An 11,830-nucleotide genomic window follows, 5' to 3' on the forward strand; every position below is an offset into this window, starting at 1 on the left:
CTACATTGCCCAGGCTGTACTCAAACCTGCCATCCTCCTGCCTCAGCCTCCCAGAGTACTGGGATATCAGCCCTGTGCCACCACATACAGCTTCCGAGTGTCCAGTTCCAACCCACACAGACAAGTGGCCCCCTCAGCTTCCCGAGGGAGAATCACTGACTGTGGCCAATCAGGGTTGACGAGCTTCCTCTGTGAGCACCAGGCATGTGGGGGTCATTGGGCTGGGTGACCATGCGGGCTGGCCGGACAATCTGTTACAGGTGGGGAAGGTGACACACCTGTGTTTCCCCAGCTGGCGGGGGCTCCCGGAGGACACAGCAGTGTCCTACTTAACTGCAGCCTCACATAGGTACACAGGGAATGTGTGATCACAGACCCAGGGAGGCGGCCCCACTAGGGCCCTCCACACCTGCCCCACCCACAGGGATGCAAACAGGGACAGTTTCTGCTGGCCACACCTCCCTGCCAGGGCTTCCTTACAAGGGCTCTAAGGAGCCCTGGGGCCTGATCCCCTGGAGAGGGAGAGCACCCACCCGATCCACGGGAACCCTTTCCTGTGACCTCATCTCAGCCTCGCGCCAGCAGGCCAGTGGTAAACTGAGGCCGGGCTAAAGCTGGGGTTTGCCAGGCCAGTGAGCCCCCTCCAGGTGGCCCCACCTGCGGTTTCTGGCCAGCACAGATGGCCGACACCCCCAGCCCGCACCCCTCCTCCACACTTCCGGCTGTGCCTCTCCTGGACCACGCGGCCAAGGCGGGGGAGGGGAGCGCAGCCAGGACTTCCCACCGGGAGCCCACGGAAGCGACCAAGCCACTGGCCTCCCTGCCGGGCCCAGCCAGCCGATCAGAGACAGGGGCTGGGGGGAGAGAGCTGTCGTTCGGAGATGCCCAGTCAGCTGGCCCCGTCCTGCCCACAGCAGGAGAAACACCACCCGCCAGGCCACCTGCACGCTCAGCTCCTCTCCCGAGCCTTGCTGGGAAGACAGAAATCCTCCTCCACCCTGGCCTCACCGCCCTGCCCTCCTACAACTGCTGCTGCCGGTTATCACCTTTGGGTCACTCGGGGCTGATGCTTGCTTTGTTCTTCTCCTCAGCACGTTCTGTCCAAGCTGATGCCGATGAGATGGTGTGGTCACAAACACCCTTTCTACCAGGTTTGCTCAGCTGGTCCTGCCCACAACCCAAACCCATCTTGCTCTCTTTTCTTTTTTCCTTTATTCCAGTACCGGGGATTGAACCCAGGACCTTTCACTGAGCTCCATCCCCAGCCCTTTTTTATTTTTTATTTTAAGGCAGGGTCTCCTCATTCACTTGCTAAGTTGCCCAGGCTGGGATCAAACTTCTGATCCTCCTGCCTCAGCCTCCCAGAGTGCTGGGATTATAGCTGTGCACAGAGTACCAAAACGTCCCTCGTGGTGGGGAGGAATGATTTTCACATAAGCCGCTCATCTAGCTTTTAGGTTTTCTGCGCCCAGGAGATGTGGGTGTGACAGCTGCAGGACTTCCGCATGCTCAGACCAGGGAGACGCCTGGGCCTCTGATGGGGCCACTGCTCAACATCCAGCCCAGGCCCTGGGCCCAGAAGGTGGCAGCGTGGCTCAGGGTTCAGGGGGGCTTTGGCTGTGCCCTGCGGGATTCCCAGGGTGCAGGCTCGGGTTGTGCGGTGGCTCTGAGGAGTCCAAGCCCCCACCTGCCAGGCTGGGGACACTGCACCTCCCTCCTCTGAAGTGCATCCTGAGTCAGCCTCCACTGCAAGGGGGAGCTCAGGTCCTCATTCAGGAGGAGGTGGAGGCTCGCAGATGGGGTTGCCAGTGGATGTGCACTTCAGCTGGGTCCTCAGCTTTTCCACCCCCGCCCTCCTTACAGTTGATGAGGGGGTCGGTGCACACATCCTCAGCAGACAGAGAAGGAAGTCGAGGCTCAGGGCTGAGCCCAGGGCTGCTAGGAGTCGGGCATGGTGATGCAGAATCTGTAAATCAATAAAAAAGTAAAATTAAAGAAATTAAAGGAGCTACACGGAATGAAAATAAAGTATCTATTAAAAAACAAAAAAAATTTTTTTTATAGAATTCACTAAGAGCTCAGTTCACAAATTCCCCAGCCACTACAGACAGAGGTAAAGACCCTATATCTTTTTTTTTTTTTTGGTGCCAGGGATCGAACTAGGGTCCTTGTGCTTTCAAGGCAGGCTTCGGAACCACTGAGCTAAATCCCCAGCCCTACCCTATATCTTTTTGTTGTTGTTGTTATTTGTTTTTGTTTTTTGAGGCAGTCTCCCTATGTAGCTCAGGCTGGCCTCAAACTCATGGCGATCCTCCTGCCTCAGCCTCCTGATCCTATATCTTTTTTAACCAGAGACAACGCCATAATTATAAAACTTTACAAAGTAAAGGGCTCACAAAAGAATGTCGTGGAATGTAAAATGTCCTTCCTCCAAGTGTACCGTGTTTCCTGGTCACTTCAGAGCTGGGTCCCCCACTTTGGGCCCTCACGGGGGCTGGGCCCTAGGCTGGGGTGGTCACATTCAGGGCAGGACAGGGTGGCTCCTTCGTGTCTCTCTTGGGAGAGGACCCAGCACCCCTGGGTGGGTCTGAACTCTGCTCCTAGTAGCAGTGAACATTGGGCAAGAGGTCACCTCTGGACCAAGTTCCTGACCTGTGGAAGGAGGTGACCGGCCCATTCTCCTGGTCACCAGGCGCTCTGTGAAGACGGAGGACCAAGGCCCGGAGCTGATCCCCTGTGGCCACTGAGGCCCTTCCAGGCCTCTGTGTGGAGGCCACAGCCGTGGCCCTCATTCCAGCAGCCCAGCAACCTAGACTGGCCGAGCAGGTGCTGCGCCCAGGCCAGGCCCCACATGCTGGCCACATCAGGGTGACCTGAGGGAAGACAGAAAGTCCCCCTCCAGCCTCTGGGCTGGAGTCCCAGGGTGCAGTAGCTTCCAGGAGGAGAGAGGGGGCTGTGTGAAGAGGAGGGGCCGCCCGGTGTGGTGGCGCACACCTGTGATCCCAGCACTGGGGAGGCTGAGGCAGGAGGATTGTCATGAGTTCGAGGCCACCCTATACCACACAGCAAGATCCTGTCTCAAAAAACAACAAAAGAGGTCCCTTCTCCCACCCCGCACTCCCTCCTGCTCCTCAACTTCTGGGAGGTCCTTGTCTTTCCCAGGTTCTCCCAGGCTGGTGAGGGGAGAGCATTCAGAGGCCACGGAGTCCCACACAGCTCTCCCAGGCTCACTCAGCAAACCCTGTAGGAGCACCTGCTAGTCTGGACCAGGCTCCCGGTTGGGTGCCTTCCTGTAGCAGGAAATCACCCTATCTTCCCAGAAAATGACTCAGGACCATTAACTGTCGCTCTCATTTTCCTCAGAGCAGAGAGGACAAGGGCTCTACTCTCTTTCTCTCTCGTATTGCTCTTTGTTAATGTGTCCTTTCAGGAAGGGGACCCTGAGCTCTGTCTCGAGGAGGTGGAGCCAGGGCCTAGGGTCCTCCCAGCTGCATTTTGGGGGAAGGGAGGCCGCGGGGAGCCGGCACCCTGGGCAGGGCACTCTCCAGATGACGCTGGTTCTCAGAGACGCCATCTGCTTTTGTGACACACGACCGGGGAAGAGAGAAACAAGCAGGCTGAGCTTGGGAGCGACTCCTGGTCGGCAGCCAGTGAGTCAGCGGTGACAGGGACAGAACCTAGAGCCCGGGATCCGGAGCTTCTGGCCCCGGCCGTGACTCGGCGATCCGAGCGCCCCGCCCCCACCCAGGCCCCCGGGCCGGGCAGCGGGGGCCAGGAGGGGGCGGGGCAGGGCGCGGCCGGGCTCTGGGTGAGGCCGGAACTGCTTCATTGTGCAGGACTGGAACATTCGAAGGCGAAGGCGCCCGACCCGTGGGCCCATTAGCCTCCCTCGCTCCTCCCTCTCTCCCTCCCTCCCTCCCTGTCTCTCAGACCACCACGCCCGGCAGCTGCCTCCGACCGGTCCCTACCCAGCGTCTCTCCGCTCCGGGTCCCGAAGCCCCACCTTGCCGCAGGTGTGCACCAGGCCGGTGTTTCTCTCCGCTCGGCTCCGCCGTCTGGGGGACGGCAGGAACTCGACCCAGTACTTCCCACTGCTCCCCTCTGACCAGGCTTCCCGGAGCCCAGGACCTCAGGAAGCCCCTCCCTTGGCCGTCAGCCCCCCGCAGAGCCCTGGATGCCATGGAAACCGCCAGGCTTGGGTAGGGGGCCCCCTTCTGGGCCTGCTGGGGTTCAGTGTCTTTGAAGACACTTTGAGGACTCAGAACCACCCATTCATTGGCCATCAACGAAAAGCCACTACCTGTCGCTGGGTATGCTGACACACGCCTTTAACCCCAGCTGAGGCAGAGGGATCTCCATGGGTTTGAGACGATCCTGGGCAATTTAGCAACTTAGTGAGACCCTGTCTCAAAATAAAAAATATAAAAGGTGTGCTCGCTTCGGCAGCACATATACTAAAAAAAATATAAAAGGGCTGGGGATGTAGCTCAGTGCAAAAGTCCTCTGTTTAATCCCTTGTACTGCAAAAAAAAAGAAAAAAAAGCTATCTCCTCCCCATTTCTCTCTGACTCACATATTTGTTAGTTAACTGCTCTCGTAGATTCCAGGGGGCGGCATCTTATCGCAGGAGCACATGGGGGTGCTTTCTCCGCCAACCCATCTCAAGTGACCCACGCCCCCTCGGTCTCTCTCCCCAGTGGCAGAACTTGCCAGAGGCCCCTGTACCAGGGGCCACTCAGGAGCAGCAGCCACGTCTCTCAGCCCCAGCAGGGCCCAGCCCGCCTACCCTCCCCAGCATAGACTGCTGAGGCCTCTTCTGCCTGGACACTGCCTCCCCATCATTGTCCCTGTCACCAGCTCCAGCACACCAGGCTCTGCTCCCAGCCCCCGACCATCACACACTTCGTGGCCTGTGCCCACCACACTGTTCATCCACTGGCAAACTCCTTCCCACTCTGCAAAGCCCAGTTCCAAGGACCTGAAGAGGCTGCTGTGGTCACGGCTCAATGCTGGTCTCGCTGAGAAGTCGTGGCTGCCTCACCTCCTCATCGAGCTGCCAGGCTGTGAGCCCCAGTCGGAAGAGCGGCTCCTTTTCTCTGACTGCCCACGAACAGCCTTGGGGACGACCATGTTCAAATGTTCATTTGCAACCAGCTGCAGGATTGGATTCAACGGCAGTCAGAAAGAAAGAAGCCAAACACAACGGTGCACACCTGTACTCCCAGCTACTTGGGAGGCTGAGGCAGGAAGATCAAAAGTTGGAGCCCAGTCGGGGCAACTTAGTGAGTCAGCAAGTCCCTGTCTCAAAATGAAAAATTAAAAAAGGCTGTTGGTGTAGCTCAGTGCGAAGGCCCTGGCTTCAATCCTTAGTACTGAAAAAAAAGGGAGGAAAAAAACCTGTGAAGATGATCAAAAGCAAGGAAAATCTGAGAAACTGCTTCAGACCAGAGGCGCTCAGGAGACCCGATGACCAAATGTGAACAGTGTCCCAATAAGACCCCAGCACGGTCCTGAGGCCTGCGGTGTAGCTCAGGGGACAGCACCTGGCTAGCACATGCAAGGCCCTGGGTTCCACTCCAGTACAAAAACAAAACAAAAAGTCTATTAAGCCAAGTGAGGTGGCCTGCACCTGTTGTCCCTGCAACTCAGGAGGCTGAGCCAGGAGGATCACCTGAGCCTAGGAGTTTGAAGTCAGCCTGGGCAACATAGCAAGATCTTATCTCAAAAACAAAAATGAGGGCTGGGGATTTAGCTCAGTGGTTCCGCCGCCTGCCTGGAAAGCACAAGGACCCGCGTTCGATCCCTGGTACCAAAAAAATAAATAAAATTTTTTAAAAATCTATTTTAAAAAGAACAGGCCAGGCATGGTGGTGCCCGCCTGCAATCCCAGTACTCAGGAGGCTGAGTCAGGAGGAGCCAGCCTGGGCTACATAGTGAGTTTAAGTCCAGCCTGGACTACATAGCAAGACTCTTTCTCAAAAAACAAAGCAAATAAATTTATCTAAACCTGGAAAAACAAAAACCAAAGCAAATAATAATAATAGTAAATAAAATAAAAAAGATCAAGAGCCACCTCTTCCAGGGAGCCTGCCTGGCTCCCGCTGGAACAGCAAAGGGGCTGAGTCCTCATCCTCAGCCCTGTCTACCTGCAGAAGCCCTGCTGACGAGCATGCTGATCCTAGGAGCCTCGGCCCAAGGTTTGGAGCAGTCATTTTCACTCATTGCCATCTCTCTCAAATGGTTCAGGAAAATTAAAATGAACAATTTCTGAGGCTAGGTGAAGGGTGGATGGAAGTTCGCTGGACTGCCCTGCCACTCTGCTGTAGGTTTTTAATTTATCAAAATAAAAAGCTGAGAGAAAATTAAGAAGAGATGATCAGTGTGTGGGTAGCAGGGAGCCACCCAGGTGAAGAGCAGATGCACGAAGGCCCTGGAGTCTCAGAGAAGGGAGCCAGGGGGCGGGCAAGCCCAGGGGCCACAGATGCCCGGATCCTCAGGTTTGGCACTGACCTGGCAACCCCAGGACAGAGGCAGGCAGTGGGTCACAGAGCTCCTCACACCTGGCGTTCTCAGTCTGCCCCTCTCCCACCCCAGGACAGGCCAGCCTGTCCCTGCTCAGGCCTCAGGGCCACCACGGGCTGCGCCACAGACACAGGAGGCTCTTCAGGCCCCAGTGTCCCCAGCTCCAGGACCACAGAAGCCCCAGCATCCTGCCCCTATGCAACCAGGTCCGGAAGTGGCTCCTCCCACCCAGTCCAGAGCAGGATCCACGCCCCACTCTGATAATTGTGAGGCAGAATCCCCATCCCAGTCTTGGTTCTGGGAGTCGGACCTCCTTATCTTGCAGACTCAGGTCGGTGACATAAATAACCACCCACTGTGCACAGCAGGCAGCAGGTGGAAATCACCAGAAAGTCATCTGCTCAGAAGTGGATACTTTGATGTGCTGTATCCTGAAGGAATAGTATACAGCCAGGAACTATGTGCTACATCTCAGATTAACCTTGAAAACACTGCTAAGAGAAAGAGGCCAGACACTAAACATCATCTAATGTATACTCTTAGTTCCATGAAACATCCGGAACAGGAAACCTGTAAACATGGATACAATGGAACAGGGGTAAGAGATGTGTGAGATGGGGAGATGAAAGTGTCCTAAAATTGCTTGTATAACTGAATATTCTAAACGTCATTGGAAGCCAGGTGTGGCGGCCCACACCTGTGATCCCAGTACTCAGGAGGCTGAGGCAGGAGGATTGCCTGGGCTACATAGCGAGACCCTGTCTCAAAAAAAAAAAAAAAAAAGCCATCGCACTGTGAGCATTAAATGGGGGCATTAATATGCACATTATATTCTATGTGTATTGTATCTTAATAAAGCACTTCAAAAATAACCATAATTCCTTTTTTGTGTATGTATGCTACTGGGGATTAAACTCAGGACCTTCACACTGAGCTACATTCTCAGCCCTTTTTTCTCTTTTGCAGGGCTGGGGATTGAACCTGGGGCCTTAGAGCATACTAGGCAAGTGATCTACCACTGAGCTATACCCTAGTCCTTCTCTTTTTTCATTTTTCATTTTAAAATCCAGTCTCGCTAAGTCACTAAGTTACATAGACCGGGCTTCAACTTGCCACCCTCCTGCCTCAGCCTCCCAGAGTGCTGGGATTACAGGTTGCCCCACTATTCCCAGCTGGTAATCCCCACGGCTACACTGCCAGGGCCAGAACTCTCTGTTAACACCCCACCCTGTGACTCACCCCGGGTCTCTAAGTGGGTGGGGTCAGAATGTGAACCAGCTGTGGGCAACCAAGCACTGTGGCTCAGCTCGGGTCTACACAAGGTCACGCCCAGGTCGACACTGGGCCTCAGGCTGGCTTGGGATGGGGAGAAACCCAGAAGCTACAAGGGAGTGCAACGTGATGGTGCACGCCTGTAATCCCTGAGCTGGGGAGGCTGAGGCAGGAAGATCACAAGTTGAAGCCTGGCCTGGGCAATTTAGGGATTAAGCGAGACCCTGACTCAAAAGATAAAAAGGGCCGGACCGAGCTCGGTGCGGGGCACATTACGGGTCCCTGCGTCCAGTCCCAGGGCGAGCAACTCCGTTCCTAGGCGACCCCCGCCCCCGCCCACGACTCCGCGCCCGAAGCAGTAGGGGCGCGGGCCCAGGCCAGGGTCCCGCAAGCGGCGTGCCAAAAACTGGGTGCCCGTCTCAGTCCCCACGGCGGGCGGCGCCAGGCCCGTGGCGGCTCGCTCTGGAGTCGCCCTCTCGTGTCTGCTTGGGGGAACTGCAGCCCCTGAGGTGCACCCGCCGCTCTGTAGAAATTTTGAAAATCGCGCCCAGGCCGCCGCTAACTGCAGGTGGAGGGGTGTAGAGGAGAGTTGATCCGGCTGCCAGAAGTGGCCCACACGGGCTGTTCAAACAGTCAGCCATAGGTAGGATTTGTAAATTATTTTTACAAATTGTTCATGAAAAGTGAAAACTGTCCTTTGGAAGGCTGAGACAGGAGGATCATAAGTACAACCCCAGCCTGGGCAACTTAGCGACTTAGCAAGACTCTATCTCAAAATACAGAATAAGACAAGGGCCGGGGGTTTAGCTCAGTGGCGCCGTGCCTGCCTTGCAGGTGTAAGGTCCTAAGTTCGATTCCCGGTACCGAAAAAAAAAAAAAACAGAATAAAACAAAGGGCTGGGGATGTAGCTCAGTGTGAAGGCCCTGTGTTCAATCCCGGGGGGGGGGGAGAGAAGGAGGAAAGAAAGAAAAGAAAAGAGGAAAGAAGAAAGAAAAGAAAGCTACTAATGGCCATGGATACCCGCAGGCTGGATGGCTGGGGTCCCTGGCTGGGCGTGGGTCCCCCTTGTGTCCGAAGAAGGCATAGCATGTGGGCCCCAGGCCTGGCTGCAGAGGGAAGAGCCGGCTTAGGTGAGGCCTCTTTATGGCTCAGGTGAAACTCGGCCCTGGGGACAAGGAAGCAGTCTCTCTGGGGAGGGGGTGACTCGTCCCTCTTCCTGGCTCAGCTCAGTGACACCTACAGGGCGGGGATGACCCCAAGGGTGTAGAGAGGACGTGCATCCTGCCATTCTCACCTGACACCTTCTCACTGTCCCTCCCGGAGGGGGAGCACGCCTGCAGCTAGGGGCACACACCTGTCACACAAGCACACACCCGCCCACTTTGTTCAGGCCTCCGCAGCACACACCTGTCACGCCACCCCCAGAGGACAAGGAGGAGGACAGCCACCAGGAGGCCAGAAGGACCTGTTCCTGGGCCACAGCACCCACCGCAGCTCTGCCTCTCAGATGGCCCTGGGGGCTCAGGCAGTGGGGACTGGGAGGCAGCAGCCCCAGGCCGCCAAGGGCAAGGGGGACCCCAGCCACCCCTGCAGGGGACAAAAAGCCCAGACATCCCCGACTTTGTGGGCATAAGAGGTTCCTTTGCCTGCTACCTGCTGCCTCCTGCCCCCAGCACTGCTGAGAGCCTCCACACACATTACTATTTGTCAGTTTAAAAAATTCAAGCCTGAAGAAAAACCAGTGCCCAGGTTTGGTCCTTATTGCTTTGCTTAGCCCCCTAGCCTTGCTCACGTTACTTAGCCCTGTTTCGGTTTCTCCTCTGTAACACAAACATTTGTGGGAAGAGAGAAACCAATAAAGGTAAATATTTACAGCCGGGCGTGGTGGTGCACACCTGTCATCCCAGCATTCCAGGAGGCTGAGGCAGGAGGATTGAAAGTTCCAGCCCAGCCTGGGCAACTTAGTGAGACCCTATCTCAAATAAAAAATAAAAAGGGCTGAGGATGTAGCTCAATGCAAAGGCGCGGGGTTCAGTCCCATCATTTACAATTGGAAAGCTTTAGATAGTAAGTGGTTAGCATTTCTCCAGCTGCTGAGTCAAACGGGGAAAATGGCCAAAATCCAAATATTTCACAGTAAAATACTTTGAGAATGAATCCCAAATAAAAGACATTTTATGCTTCTAATTAAAAGCAAAAAAAGAAATTCTGGTGTACCAGTTTAGGTATCTGTAGGACAGACAGAAACCTCCTGGAAAATGACCTCAGCTGGGCATGGCACACCTCTAATCCAGCACTATGGGAGGCTGAGGCAGAAGGATCCCAAGTTGGAGCAGAGTCTGGGCAACTTAGCAATTTAGCGAGACCTTGTGTCAAAAGTAAATAAATAGGGCCGGGGATTTAGCTCAGCGTTTTCGACGCCTGCTACAAAAGTGCAAGGACCCAAGTTCGATCCCCAGTACAAAAAAAAAAGTAAATAAATAAAAAGGGCTGGGGATGGAGCTCAGTGTGAAAGCCTTCTGTTCAATCCCCAGTACTAGACAAATAAAATCTCTGCAAGAAGGCCCAGGACTCCAGAGTCCCTGCCACCTCGGCCACACCTGCCAGCTCTGCCCAGCACCTGCATCCTCGAGTTCCGGCCTTGTGGCCGCTGCTGAGCTGCCCGGCAGCCGCCCGTGTGTAACTGTTTCCCACACCCTGACTGCGAGGCTTCCGGGGCAGGACCTGTCTCCTTGAGAAGGGTCTGGCAGGGTGAGGTGGCGCCCGCCTGGAATCCCAGGAGGCCGGGGCAGCCCAGCAGGTTAGCAAGACTCTGTCTCCAAAAAGAAAATTGCTTTTAAAAGGCTGGGGATGTGGCTCCGTGTGAAGGCCCTGGGTTCAATTCCCAGTACCACAAATTAAATAAATAAATGAATAAACATTGAAATGAGTGATGTGCAACTTCAGTGATTGGTAATCTGAATCCCCGCTACAAAGGCCGGCTACAAACTCACAGGACAAAGACAACTTCACAGAAAGCCAGAGCCCATGAGCAAACAGAAGAAGCTGGAAGGACCAACAACTGCCCGAGGAGGTGATCAGCCTCCTGGTGATCAGCAACGCTGTTTCACATCCATGGAATGACAGCAGTTAGAAGTCTGATGCTACCAAGTGCTGGCAGGGCCGCAGCTTGGAAACTCTCCACCCTTCTGTGGAAGTGCCGATGGCTCCGAGGGCTTAGAGACGACTTGGCACAGTCTGAGTAGGAGGATGGTGCAGCTACCCTGTGACTCATGTCTAGAGAAACCCTCAGGTGTAAGGACCTGGAAGACAGGGAGCTGCCTCCCACTGTGACTTGTAATAGTAAAGCAATTAAAAGAATACACTAAGTGGAATACTATACAGGGATGAAGAAAGGACACATTACTGATACACAAAATGAGAAGAATGAATCTCATAGACATTATATAGAGTGGGGCCAAACACAGATGTGTACACACTGGACAATTCCGTGTATGTAAAGATCAAACCCTAAAAAAGTAATCAATAGTGATAAAAGTGGGAAATTGGCCATCTCTATAAAAAGCACTACTCGCCCAGGGATTTAGCTCGGTGGCACCATGTCTATCTCACAAGTGCAAGGTCCTGAGTTCGATCCCTGATACCAAAACAAAACAAAAGGGAGTACTACTGAGTCAAGAGCCACCAGGCAACTTCCTGGGGTCATAGAAATGCTCCATGTCTTCATTTTGAGTGGTAGTTATAGTAGTTAACAAACGCAAAAAATTATCAAGATTTGCCTTTAAGATTTGGCAGTTTTAAGGACCTAACTGAATGTATTTAATGTCTCAACAGTAAAGCTACATGGGCTGGGGATTTAGTTTAGTGGCACCGCGCCTGCCTCCCAAGCGCAAGGTCCTGAGTTTGATTTCCGGTACAAAAAATACAAAAAATAAATAAATAAAACTACATGGTAAAAGACACCGTAAAAGTGAACCAAGTCCAGCCGTAGCCTGGAAGAAAATATTTCCAAGCTCCATAACCAACAAATGACTA

The sequence above is a fragment of the Heterocephalus glaber genome, unplaced genomic scaffold (genome assembly GCF_053883595.1).
Source record: "Heterocephalus glaber isolate CG9 unplaced genomic scaffold, H.glaber_assembly_v1.0 deba00001610, whole genome shotgun sequence".
NCBI lineage: Eukaryota > Metazoa > Chordata > Mammalia > Rodentia > Bathyergidae > Heterocephalus > Heterocephalus glaber.